The following is a 14780-nucleotide window of genomic DNA, read 5'->3' on the forward strand; positions in this document are numbered from 1 at the left end:
GAGAGAGAGAGAGCGCATAAGAGAGAGAAAGAGAGTGTATACGTAGGGTTTATCATTTGTGAGTGTGTATCAGAGGGAAAGAGTATGTGTATATGTAAGATTTTCTTTGTAGATGCGTGTGTTTGTGTTTATGTGTCGATAGTTAAACAGAGTGAGTAGTAGAAAATTGAATATGAATGTAACAGCTGTCACAGAGTGGTTGATGTTTATGGTGTTCACCTCATTTTTTTTCTTTATTGTAATTTTAAAACCTGTACAACAGGCAGGCTGTCAGCAGCGTTCTATGCTGCTCTTCAGCCAGAAGAAACAAGAAAGGGAAAAAACAGATTACACATAGGTTACAGAACGGTGGGCAAGAAAACAATTGACATAGAAAGGCAAACACGGAGCCGTTCACACTTGACGACAGACCACACTTAAAACTGGTGACACGACGCACAAACACGGAAGACGGCGTTGGCACAGGTGAACGATGGAGTGCGACGGTGAACACTGAACATTAAACACGACGGCACGCACGAGACACTGATGGCGATGATCTCTGGCGCGCGAAAGTCCACGTAGCGTTTGCGAGTCCGGGTACCTGCCAAGAGGGGAAGAGCGGCGGGGGGGGGGGGGGGGTTGAGAGGGGAGAAAAAAGACACCAATGGCTGAGGACATGGGAGGAGGAGTAGAGGGACAGGGGAGGGGAAGCCCGGGGGAGGAGTGGGGAGAAAGAGATGAGGGAGGGAGGATGCCCAAAGGAATAGAGAAAGGAAGAGGGAAGGAGAATCAAAGTTGGTAGGAGGGGTATATGGAGAGAAGGAGGACATCATCACGGAGGGGGAGCTGGCGGAAGCCACCTTGGGAGAGGGTAAGGAGGGTAGAGAGATGGAGACCGGGTGGTATGTCGGAATACAGGCGCGGCAGCGGGCGAGGGCGGGAGAGGATGGGCGAGACAAGCGGGTGATAGGATCGAGTTTGCGTGATGTATACTGGATCCTTAGCCTCTCAAGGAAAAGGAGGAGGTGGGGGAATGGAATGAGATCATACAGGATCCGCGTCGGGGGGGGGGGGGGGGGAGACGGATGCGATAGGCGAGGCGGAGAGCATGGCGTTCAAGGATTTGGAGGGATTTGTAAAAGGTAGCGGGGGCAGAGATCCAGGCCGGATGGGCGTAACAAAGGATAGGGCGGATGAGGGATTTATAGTGTGGAGTAGGGTGGAGGGGTCTAGACCCCACATACGACCGGAAAGGAACTTGAGGAGAGGGAGACGGGAGCGGGCCTTGGCTTGGATTGTCCGGAGATGTGGGGTCCAGGAGAGTCGACGGTCGAGGGTGACGCCAAGGTACTTGAGGGTGGGGGTGAGGGCGATAGGACGGCCATAGACGGTGAGATAGAAATCAAGGAGGCGGAAGGAAGGGGTGGTTTTGCTTACAATGATCGCCTGGGTTTTGGAGGGATTGACCTTGAGCAACCACTGGTTGCACCAAGCGGTGAACCGGTCAAGATGGGATTGGAGAAGGTGTTGGGAGCGCTGCAGGGTGGGAGAAAGGGCAAGGAAGGCGGGTTCACCTCATTTGAGTCTTGGCTTAAATGATTTATGGAGAGGTTCATGGATGAGTGAGTAGAAAAGGGTTTGGTGGTGTTACTATTATGATAATCCCGTCGTGGAATGTTACTCAACTGTTTTATCTGTTAGTGTAAACAATGGGTTGCTGATTATTTGTATTTAATCATGCAGAATGATTTTCTCTTCTGCTTGTTGAATGTGGAAATTGAGCCGTGGTAAAAATTGCTCGTTTGAAGAGCGCGTAGTGTGAAGCAATCGCCTTCCGTTTCGGCTGTGGCGCCGCTGTGGCAATCGCAGCTTTTATGTCTCTCTCTGGTGGGAAATGGGAAAGGTTGCCTGTTCACCTGTATTTAAGGGGGGCTATGAGCTCGCCAGGGAGTCAGTCGGTATGTTTGTGTCAGTCTGGGTCAGTCTCTCGTCCGCAGCTTGCTAATGTGTCTCTCGTCCTCATTTGGTAGGCAGTTAGCGTCTGTCTGTCGGAGTGCCAGTATGTCTATCGTTCGAATCAACCTTTAAAGACGGCAAAATGAGAGTCTTCCCACTCCGCCAGTAAGAGAACTCAGCGACTGGTCACACGGGCGGGGCTTAGTTCCTGCATCTGAGTCTGCGAGTTAGGCCGCCAGTCTGCACGAGTTGCTCAGGCAATGGTCGTTGGTGGTGCGATTGATCGGTTGGTCGGTCGCGCACTGAGAGACAAGATGACCTGTCCTCCTTGAGCGTCGGCGCATGTGCGGTCGCCACGTGAGTCCAGTGGGCCGCGCCGTATTGTGAGGGGTAGTGGCTTCGCGGTCGAATCGAGAGCAACGGGAGTCAATCCATGACATCGGTCTGGCCGGTGCGAGATGTGACGACGTGGTGTAACTGGTTCTCCGAGCGCTTCTGGGCTCATTCATTTACCATCTTTTGGAGCTTGGCTCGGTCCTTTCCTGGTGCAGGGATGTCGTTTTGCCAGTGGGTGTGTTTCCTCTACATGGTTGGGTCCGAGCCAGTATTTTCGCCGTCGTGTGTCTGGAAGCGAGTCGGAGACGCACCAGCGGTGCAGTCGCGACGGAGCTGCAGTCGTGAACGGTGAAGCGGGCAGTCGGTCGGTTGGTGCGGACCAGGAAAGACGGCAGATCGGCGCGCCTTGCTGCGTCCGTTGAAGCGGCTGGCAGCGGGCGGTTCGGGAGAGCGATTTGGGGGTGCTGTGCCAGGTCTTCTCGAGAAACCGCAGTTTATTAGAAGTTAGGTAATTGGTGATATGTTCTCTGATTTACTCTTGTTAAATTTTACTTGTTTTCTTGGTCAGTCTCTCGTCCCCACCTTGCTCGTCGGTCTCCCGTCCGCATTTGTTAGGCAATTAGTGCCTGTCTGTCGTTCTGAGCTGCCTTTGTCATGTTTGCCGGATTCGGTGTGTTAACGTATTTATTGCTTGAAGTGTAACAGCCTAGTTCCTGAAATTTTTTTTATCTTGCCTACCACCTTGAGAGGCGGTATATCTGTACTGTAGAACATATTTGGCCAACCTTGTATAATTTTATGTAAGATTGTATTTCATGGGCTTTTACTGAAATGGTCTTTTTAGCATATAAAGTTGCCACCTGTCCACCGTAAGACTTTTCATAGAAGTTAAACTCAAGTTGCACCTTCGGTGGCAAGTTAATCTTTTAATTTTAGTGTTTTGTTCCATTTCCATCCCTCCTATGTGGTGGATAGTTTGTGTGCTTGTGTGAATTGTTAAAACTTTACTTTAAGGTAATTTGGTGTGTTTCAGATTTGCACCTGTGTAGTATTTCAGAGGTTGTTGTGAGCAGTCGTGACTACGGCCGTGTCAAAAGGGAGCGGCAAGGTTCTCAGCCTGAAAGATAATACACTCAAAAATTTGTTTCTTTCTGCCCCTGAATAAATTGTAACTTGAGATTTAGAGGATGCTTTCTGGTTATAATTTTTAATCTGTTTCTTAAAAAAAGGAGCTTTTAGGAATAAAATTCTCATTTGTTGGAAGTAATTTCATTTTGATTTCATCAGTTACTCCCTGGCAACTACTTCCACGCTCACATAGTGTGATTAAATCAGTTAATGTTCTTGACCAATCGCCAGTAAACAAAGTAAATTGTTAAGAAAAAGGTTTGAAGGGAAATTCACGGTTCAGAAATTATCTTGTAGGTTTAGGAAGCTTTTCTGATTGTTGATTCTAATTATTTTCATGCTTTCACTGTAGAGGTTGGTTTGTGATGGTGTTGTCTTAAGTGTTTTGCAAGTGTGAAGAGGTTTGCCCCTTACTTCAGGGGTCTCAAGTGTATTTTGTATCTGACATTGTATGATCTGCCTGTTTGTCCTTTTTTTTAAAAATGTCAACAGATCACCGGGAAAATCTGAAGAATTACATCAGAAGATAAACAGGGAGGAGATTTACTGCAACATCAAGAAGCTGGACAAGCTTCGAAAAAGGAAAGGAAGAATTCTAATTTCTCTCAGCTTCCTGCTGAGATGCCGAGATGGGTAAGTAGTTCCAGTTATTTCCAGGATCAAGCACCATGTCAATTCCAGAATGGCGAACAAGGTCAGCCTCGCGCTTGTAAGAGAGAGAGTGCATGACATCCGCTGTCAGCTAGATGTGACGTCCAGGGAATTGCTGTATCTCCATCTTTCCATAGTAGCTTCCTTGACCGATCAAGACTGGGACCAGGTTGATGGCACCTCCAGATCTCTAGCTGAATGCATAAGGAAGAATTCAATGGCTTGTCTACTACCCAAGTATCAGCACCTCAACAACAAGGACAGACAGAATGGGGACATGCGTGCAGTGGTCAACATGCGTGACAAGCAGTTCTATGAGACTGCCTTAAAGGAACTCATCAAGGGCCTCAACTTTGCAGTGACACCCAGGAACGTACCTGTAGCAGCTTTCATCAGCGCAGTTGATCAAGCGACCAACAGGCTACCATCCAACATGGCTGAATAGATCTGTAGAGAGACTTGTAGGGCGCTCACCATGCCCAAGCCACCCAAATCCTACATCTCATGCGATGAAAGGTTGGCACTAAATACTCTCTGGGAGGATTCCAGCATTGTGGTAATGCCAGTAGACCAGTCTAACTCCACAGTAATCCTTAATAAGACAAAGTATGATAGAAAGGTGCAACAGTTTCTGGAAGATCCTCCATATAAACCAATAGGAAGTGACCCCATGGACAAAGTGGACAAAAAGACCAGGGCTCTGCTGAAGGAGATGGGTCTGCCTGAACAAGACATCAAACATGAATGTTCCAAAGCACCCATACTTAATAGACTGTATGGACTACCCAGAGTTCACAAGGATAGGATTCCTTCTTAGTACTGTCAGCACTGCCACCTACCCTAGTGCAAAATACCTGCACCACACTGGGAAAATGTGTGCACCACATTCAGAATTCAGAGGACTTCCTACAATGGCTGAGGCAGCTACACATTATGGACTATGACATAATTGTCAGTTTAGATATGGTGTCTCTCTTTACTAGAGTACCATTGAATGACCCACTCGATCTTATTGGAGAGAGTTTCGACGGAGCTCTCCTCGATTTATTCAAGCATGTACTAATCTCAACATAATTCCTATATGGGGATCAATATTACGAACAAACGGAAGGGTTGGCAGTGGGCATCCACCTGTCACCAGTGGTTGCCAACCTATTTGTGGATAGATTGGAAGAGTAGATGCTTGCATCAGCCACATATCAACCCAAGTGCCTTTTTGGATGACAACATTGTCATTTGTTCCCAAGGTAGGGAGAAGCTATATGATTTTTTGTGACATCTGAATTCAGGCTATCCGAATATAACAATCACAATGGAACTGGAGAAGGATAGACATCTCCCTTTCCTAGATGCATTAGTCAAGAGGAATGGTGGTGGCACATTTGGACACAGTGTTCACCACACACCGACACACACTGACCTATACTTGCAACCCAACAGCAGCCACCATCCAGCACAGAAGAATGGAGTGCTCAAAACTGTAGTCCACAGGACATGTACTCTGTCAGACCCTGACTGTTTGGCGATGGAAATAGAAAACCTACAGTCAGTGTTCAGCAAGAATGGATTCTCATCTCGAGACATCCAGAAGGCACTTCCACCTGCCAAACCACAGGATCTAGTAAAAGAATTAGAAGAGGCAAATAGGGTGGCATACTTACTATATGTTGGACCGATCTCTAAGATCACCAGAAATCTCATGAGACATGGCATCAATAGCGTCTTTTGCCGGCCCACTACGATTAGGACAATGTTGTGGAATGTAAAGGATGACCTGGGGTTACGGAAGCCAGGTATTTACAACATACCATGTGAGTGTGGAATTTGATACATCTGCCAGACCACCAATATATGGCCATTAGGTCCAAAGAACACCAGAGGCACACCACACTTAGAAAACCAAATCAGCCATAGCAGAACACTGTCTAGACCTGAGTCACCAAGATTGTCACACAGACCCCCAGATAATCGGACAGTGTCGTAAAAGAGTTCATCAAGATCAATATCACGGAGAATGTCAACCGTGACACTGTATACCAGCTCAGCATGGTCTGGGATCCGCCTCTTGAACTTCTGAAAACGCAGCGCAAGAAACAGGACTGGGGACCGAAGAAAAAAGCCATCAGACAGAGCACCAACATTATAGACCAGTTTTGACAGGCCTTAGGTGACGACCGCGGCCCCAGAGAGCGGCCGAGCCGGGCGCGGACGGCAGTGCAGACACCAGCGACCAGAAAGGACCGTGGGAGCCACGTCTGGCGGGCGCAGACCTCGGAGGGAATACCCGATACAGCGCGGACCGACTAGGGAGCACTCAGAAATTTACAGGCATAAATACTGGACTCGATCCGCCCAAGGACCATTCTCGGGTAGCACCCAAAGATGACAGCGTATAACACCATCGAAATATCGTGCGAGAACGATGCAAACATCCTGTAGAAGTCAATTTTTTTTTTCAAAACGTCAACATATGGTTTGAAAAACCTGAAGAACTGCATTCAAGGATTTTGTTAACATAATTATGTTGGGATCGCTAGAATGACAGTAAGGCTTCCTTGCCATGAATGGTGCTGCATAAGTATATAGACGACATTTCCAGGGAGTCTTGATTAAAATGTGTTGTACCACTAGAGGCTACTATGGAAAAAATTTTTACATGAGATACACACTCGTTCTGAGGATGTGATTCACATGCATCTATACACTTGCAGCAAAACTAAGACAATCAAAATGAAATTAATGAAACTAGAAGGTTTTATCTAGGCAGTAGCTTGTACTGCTGCGATGTAGAATGACGGAATTTCAGGAGACAACACAAAACCAATGGATTCACTTAGTTTTATATGGTGAAATGGCTTGAGACGTGTTGTAGTATTTATATAAGGTTCTGGCCATTATAAAGGTAATCTAGTGTACAACACCATGTCTACATCAAAGTGTAAAGTTATTGGAGACATCTATTTGACAATAATTACGATTGTTATAATGCAGGTGTTGGCATTTCGATCAACTAGTCTGAGACACACTTAACCCATTAACTTTAAGTCTAAAAATCCTTTCACACGCTATGGGATGACGAAGAAGAAGGGCGATGTGCTTTTATAGATTTCAGAAACCATAACAGTGTTGGTTGTTTTCACGGAGCACACAGGGTTAGTGGGAGTAAGGCATGTATCACAGGTGAACATCCAAAATGTTTAACTCAGAATGCATTACAAGTTAGGGCTAAGTAATCTGAAAGAACAAACTGCTTTTTCAGAGCTAATAATTCTTTTAATTTCTACTAATGTCCAAAAGTATTTCCTGAAATTGATAAAAGTTTATGTGAAATATTATGTACGATTAAGGCACATTGGAACAAACAACTCAGAAGGACGAATGACAGCTCCAAGCAGTAACAAATACAAGTATATAATTAAACGTGAATTATCAGCCACACATATCACGGGCGTTAAAGTTGAGCACAAAGGACTGAACAATCTTCCTCTAGAGTGTACATAATACAATGACCAAAAAATATCTTAGAACGATCGTGACCATTCACATCATCTACTGCAACATGGCATAACTTTGAGCTACACATATCTCGCGTAATTGTAGAGATGCTGGTTCAGGTGTTAAACAGGCCAGTGTGCTAAATGTCGCAGTTCAGACATTTGATAACCTGAGGATTGGATGATATACAGCTGGCTGACCTCTTACACATGCGAGAGTATTCACAATTGAATAAATGTTTAAGATATATTCTGATAGTCACAGATACATATCCCAAATTCCCATACGCTCTGCCGGTGAAGGTAAAAATGTAGAAGGAAGATGTGCAGGTGTTTTAACAATTTATGCAAACTCGAGAGGATTGGTTTTGTGAGATCCTTCAAAAGGACCACAGACGCGAATTTTACACTAGCCATGTCAATCCGGTAATGGAACGGATGTGAAATACACCACTACCTGACATTTTCCCTTTTCAAGGCATGTTAATTGGTTTGTAGAACAATCAGTAACTGGGTATGGATGATATTTAATCTCAGAAGATTATACAAATTACTAGAATGTCTACCGCAAACCAGAAACTCTTCTACAAGTTCAACTTAGATAATTCGGTGCGCATTTGGAAATAAGAAATTGATTTTTAGAAGCCTATCCGGCTTTCTGAATTGGTCAGGGGAAACATTTACAGTTTCTGAATCACAGATGGGCAATGGGTTTGCGACAGTGGTAATAATGGTTCCCGTCATATAACCGAAATTAAGAGCACTCATGCTCGGCTCTCACTAGGATGGATCACTGTCCTAGTCTGCCGACTGATGTTGTCAAACGGAGTGCACTCAACCCTTGTGAGACCAATTGAGGAGCAACTTGACTGAGACGTAGCGCCAGCAGTCATGAAAATAGACAGCGGCCGGGAGAGCGGAGCGCTGACCACATGCCACTCTGTGTGACAATATGCCTAAGGGCTGAAGATGACACGGCTGCTGGTCGGTACGGTTGAGCGTTTAAGGGCTACTTGGACGGTTTTTTTCTGTTTCGAAGTGTAGAGCAAAAGCCTGAGAACTTACATCTTAAGGGGCAGCGGCAGTGAAGAAATTGCAGGAACTTTCTACATAGAGCAAGTTTTGAGTACCTCTGAACCAGACTAGTTACTCATAGAATGGGTCATAAGACGCCGATGGGGCAAGGCATCGATGTAATGGCTCAGCTTCCTATCAAAGTCAACGGTTCAGTGAACTCTTAAGATTTGCTGTATAACAGGCCATCGCAAAACCTCATTCACGCAGTACCGTGATATGAGTACCAGCAAACGTATCAGCAAAGGCGGGAGTCGTATTCTCAATAGCCTACCAGTTAATGTGTGCCAAGTAAGTGGATAAGCGGTGGAAACGATTGATGATGAAATCTGGAAAATCCTGATTCAACTTCTATGTTTCCCTCTCTTCATAGAATCGGTTGACTTAAGGTTGCTACCTTGGCCAACATTATGGCTCACGCAGTATTGCATGGATGGTGTATATTTAATGCTTAAAAGTCTTCTCCTGTAGATGTATGCACTCTCTGTCGTTACATCTTTCAACAGATTTAAGGAAATCTTCCACAGCGATTGTATTACCACCCTTTATGACCGAAGAAAAGCGAACAATTTCCAGGGACAAGGCTGAAATCTGCATTAACACATGACATACTCGACATCATTCATACATGGATAATATATGACGTTCCTGAATCGAGGGTGTTCAAATATTACAGTCGGATATACCTCCACATTCGCTTCGAAATGAACTCTGGTATGGCTGTAGACACTTATGATTAAATTGTAGGTTAGACCGATCACATTATTTTCATGTCAGGTGGCTTCTGCATCAGAGACTTCATCTTACCTTCAAGGAAAGAGAATTACAAGTTAGGCATACTTGTTTTATTTTCGTCTACAATCGTTTTCATCAACATTAGCGCAAATACTTACACCACCTTGGAACAGCGAGTATTGACACCGACATATTTACGCTTCAAGTATTCTCACACAAGTAACTGTTCTGCTTATAAATCGTTGTAAATACATATACTGTATGCGACCTTCTAAGAAACCAATACGCTGGCATTAGCATAAAAATTACTGGGGTTGTTATTACCTTTGCTACTGCATGGAGAATGATGATACTGGTTATCTACTTTGTCTTTGAATACAAATTCATGACATAGATGTGCTGCATGTAGTGAAAAACTGTCTTTTATTATATGCACTAATGATTAAAATTATTTTTGAGGACAGGACAGTATTAAAGCAGCTTGTCAATTTTGTGAAACAGCGTGCCGAAGTCAAAGCTGTATCTATTACCGAGATATGATAACACGCATGAGTACTGAATATCATACCGCTTGGCTGAGAAGCATCCAACAACATCCTAAGCGTCCAGAGTCAAAGGCGACACATTCACACAGCGCTCACTGCACGCCTGCATTACCTCACCAAGTTGGAATTGCGTCTTAAGCTGTTGCTGTTATAAAGTCATCACAAGCATGGCGCTGTGCGTCTAGCGTCACTCACATCTCTCAGTGAATACTCCCTGGAATAACTTGTTATACTACCATCATCAGCCGCATTTTATGACTGACTCTAAGCATAAAGTAGATTCTACTCTGGGATGAAGTTAAAAATATCATGGATTTTGCGCTGAAGTTATAACTGTCAAGCAAATGGAGCTGTATTTCAGGTACTACAACAACTGATATTCTGTTCTACAATCTCAATCCGTATTTCAGCCGATGTTTATAGCTGTTACAGATTGTAAGATATCATTCGTTATAATGGAAAGTAACAATGTTCTTAACTTACATTCTCCGATGTGGGAGAATAATGATCTAAATGGATCAAAATGAGTGGCTGGAATATACGGAAATGACACAACTGTAATGTTCGTCATACGATGCATCAACGTTTCACCAGTGTCGCTCATAGTGTGTCATTCGCATATAGCCAAATTCACCACATCTTACATAATAATTCTATTTTGCTTATTTACATAGGAAAATAAACTGGGTGTGTTGACGTTAGCTGACATTATTGATGCTATCGGTATCTTGGAAACAAACGAAAAATCCTAGGTACTGAAGTGGTACATCTTTACGTACCTTAACGAAATTTTATAACGCTGAAACGCAGTTACTCGTATTTAAAATCAACTAATGAGGACTTTAATCAATTTAAGTTGTAAGGCCCATTAATATGTTTGCTTTATTGTATTCCAATGTCACCGTCTTTCTTATTGATTGTAGATGGGTAGAAGTGTATAGAATCGGACCACATAGATAGTTGCGATCACGACGACATTTCCAAAAAATGCAAGTATGAAACAGTTGGGGTAGTTTCCTTTAACCATGATAGTGATCAAATATATACACGAAGTCATCAGTCTTCTAACTGGTTTGATACGGTCTACTAAGAATTCATCTCCCGTGCTAACCTTTCCATTTCAGAGTAGCAATTACACCGCACTTCCTCAATTATTTACTGGATTTATTAAAATATTTGTCTTTCTCTACGATTTTGACCGTCCATGACACTCTCTAGTAAGGCACGATTCTGTGCAGAACCTCCTCATTCCTCACCTCATCAGTTCACCTAATTTTCAACGTTCTTCTTTAGCACCACATCCCAAAGGCTTATTTTTACTCCTGTTCTGGTTTTCCCACAGTCTACGTCTCACCTCCATACAAGGTTGTTCACCAAAGGTACAGTCTCAGAAATTTCTTAGTGAACTTAAGACGTATAAATGATGACTAACTGACAACCTCAGCTGCCGACATGTGTTGTTGATGTACCTCGATGTGGACAGCTGAAAGTGTGTGCCCCGACCGGGACTCGACCCCGGGATCTCCTAAATACATGGCATACGCTCTATCCATCTGAGCCACCGAGAACACAGATGAATAGCACCACTGCAGGGACTTATCCCGTGCACGCTTCCCTTGAGACTCACATTCCCTACTGTCCACAATTATACATATGTATTGTACCTTATAGACATTTGCCCACCCACTTCAGGGAAAAGCTGCACGGTCATCAACAGTAACTGTTCTTTCGAGAACAAGCTACTGTCTTCATATATATATATAGTTATATATATAGTTAAGACTTATGTTGGATACGTGCAGATTTCTCTTAGCCACGAATCCATTTTCGACAGAACCAGTCTGATCTTAATGTTCCCCTTGCCCTTTCTGCCAAACATTATCATGATACCTAGGTAGCAGAAATCCTTATCTTTGTCTGCTTCGTGATCACCTGTCGTAATGTTGTGGTCCTCGTTGTTCTCATTTCTGCTATTTCACATTATTTTGGTCTTCCTTCGACTACGCTGACATGATTAGACTGTTCATTACAGCCAAAATATGCTGCAGTTCTTCTTCACTTTCCCTGACAAGGGAACTTCCCCATTGCACCCCACTCAGATTTAGTTATAAGGTGGCACAGTGGATAGATCTTGAAAAACTTAACACAGATCAATCGAGAAAGTAGGAAGAAGTTCTGTGGAACTACTAAGCAAAATATGCGAACTGAGTAGTCCACGTGCAAGATATGCAACATCACGGAAACTGTAGCCTCAGGAGCGCCATGGTCCCGTGGTTAACGTGAGCAGCTGCGAAACAATAGGTTCTTGTTTCAAGTCTTCCCTCCAGCGAAAAGTTTACTTTCTTCTTTTTCGCAAAGTTATGATCTGCCCGTTCGTTCATTGGCTTCTCTGTTCACTGCAATAAGTTTAGTGTCTGTGTTTTACGACCGCACTGCTAAACCGTGCTTTTAGTAGACGAAAGGACGTGCCTCTCCATGGGAACCGAAAACATTTCATCGCAAGGTTATAGGTCAACCGATTCCTCCACAGAAAAACACGTCTCATATATTATGTACGACACTGGTGACGGCATGTGCGTCACATGACAGGAATATGTTGCTGACCCACCTAACTTGTACACTTGGCAAATGGGTAAAAAGATTCTTCTACTTTGCCCGATTTAGGTTTTCTTGTGGATGTGATAATCACTCCCAAAAAGTGATGACAACATAATAGTTTGTCACATAAACTGCAACAAATGAATGCAACAGTTTCACAGTCGCACAGTTTTCCCTGTGCTCAAACATGGTTCAAATGGCTCTGAGCACTATGGGACTCAACTGAAGTGGTCATCAGTCCCCCTGTGCTATGTCAAGAGATTTGTTATTAACGTTTTCAAATTTTCCGTGTGTAGACCGTCAAATGCTGCATATGTCCAAGCAAATCTGAACACGTCCTGGAATTTTGGAGAGCGAAGTTGATTATGTGTGAGTACCCGAACTTTGATAATTGTCTGAAAATAAAAAAATTAAATTTTTCACGCGAAGGATTATTTAAACCAAGGAATTCTCGTTCCGCAGCTGCTCACGCTAACCACGGGACCACGACGCGCCTGAGCTCAAAGTTTTCTTGATATTGCTTATGTTGCGCAGTTGCCTACTCAGTTTGTATATTTTGCTTATTTTTTCATAGTTTCACACAACTTCTTCGGTTGATCTGTGTTCAGCTTTTTTAAGGCCTATCCACTGTGGCAACTAAGAGGGGTGCGATCGGGAGGTTCCCTTGTGAGGATAGCAATGTCATCAGCAAATCTTATCACTGATATGCTTTCCTAATGTATTATAACCTCAAGCTCGGAAATTTCTTTTGCTTCTCTCATTGCTTATTCGATGTGTAGATTGAACAATAGGGGCGATGGGCTACATCCCTGTCTTTCACCCTTTTTAATCTGAGCATTTAATTCTTGGTCCTCCACTTATTGTTCACTCTTGGTTCTTATACATAACGCACATTACCCTCCTTTCCCTATAGCTTATCCCTATTTTCCTCAATATTTCGAACATCTTGCAACAGTTAACATTTACCTTCCTTGTATTCTTAATTTTATATCCACCTTCTGTGATTCCCCTTATAGAGATGTCCATTCCTCTTCATCTGCACTGTCTACTGAGCTACTCCTCATTACGGCATCTTTAGCCACACAGACTGCTGGTCAGATGAATACAGGGTTATAAATACTAAATGAAATAAAGGTAATGCAGAAGTGGGTTTGATTATGAATAAAAGCATTGCAACGTGAATAAACTACTACAAACATCACAGAGAACGCATTATTGAAGCCAAGATAGACACAATGCCCACAACTATCACGGTAGTACTAGTTTATACGCCCACTATCAGCGCAGATGATAAAGAGATTGAAGAGCTGTATGACTTGATAAAGAATTTATTCAGGTAGTTAAGGAAAACGAAAATGTAGTAGTTGTTGAGGACTCAAATGCGTTTGCAGGGAAACAAGCAGAAGGAAACGTAGTAGGTGAATATGGCGTGCGGGTAAGGAGTGAAAGAGGAAGCTGCCTGGTAGATTTGTGCACAGAGTATAGCTTAATCATAGCTAACACTTGGTTTAAGAATTGTACCGGCATCACCGTTTAGGATAGGAAAAGTTACATTTGTGCGATATTCGGAGCACGAGCTAGAGCCAGATGTGGGCCGGATTGCAGTAAGTTACGTATACCAGCAGTTGCAAAGGCAAATAGAGGCCACAGGGTCATAGAACTGCCGGAGAAGGCCCACACAGCAGTTTGCGTGGCGCAAGTCACAGGCAGAAGAGGGCCACTGGCCAACCCAAGATAAACGTTCCTGACTCAAAGTGGTGCGTTAGCAAAACAGAGGCGCACAGCTGACTATAAATAGATTCATTCAAGTGTGGCAGCTCTACTGGATGGTGAGGCATGTTACACAACTGGGCTACACACAGCAACAGATAGGGCAACAGCGTCCCATTCCACGGCGGGTCGTTGGTTCGATCCTCTGAGGCAGACACAGGGACGGCAGGCTACTAGCGGTGCGCCGTTCTTGGGCTCGCTAACGTGGGCAGTCATCTTGGCTCCCGACAAACGCCGGAGACTTCTGAGGCGAGGGCCCCAGATTCGGGCTCCGGATCGTGGGCGGTCGTTGCTGCCGAGTTCTCAGCTACACCAGCTAAGAAGAAGCAGCAGTGGGGCTGGCCTATGGCTCCCGATAGAACTGCACTGAGACAACGAGGCGAGTGGCCGCTGAGTCAGCTGCTGGCGCTACCATACTGACACAATTAGAACTCTGCAGCTGACGTACAAGATCGGCACAACACAGCGTTGCATTGCTCAGGCCGCTGGAGTGCTTCCTCAGCATTGCGGG

This window comes from Schistocerca gregaria, chromosome 3 (assembly GCF_023897955.1).
Source record: "Schistocerca gregaria isolate iqSchGreg1 chromosome 3, iqSchGreg1.2, whole genome shotgun sequence".
In the NCBI taxonomy this organism is placed as follows: Eukaryota; Metazoa; Arthropoda; class Insecta; order Orthoptera; family Acrididae; genus Schistocerca; species Schistocerca gregaria.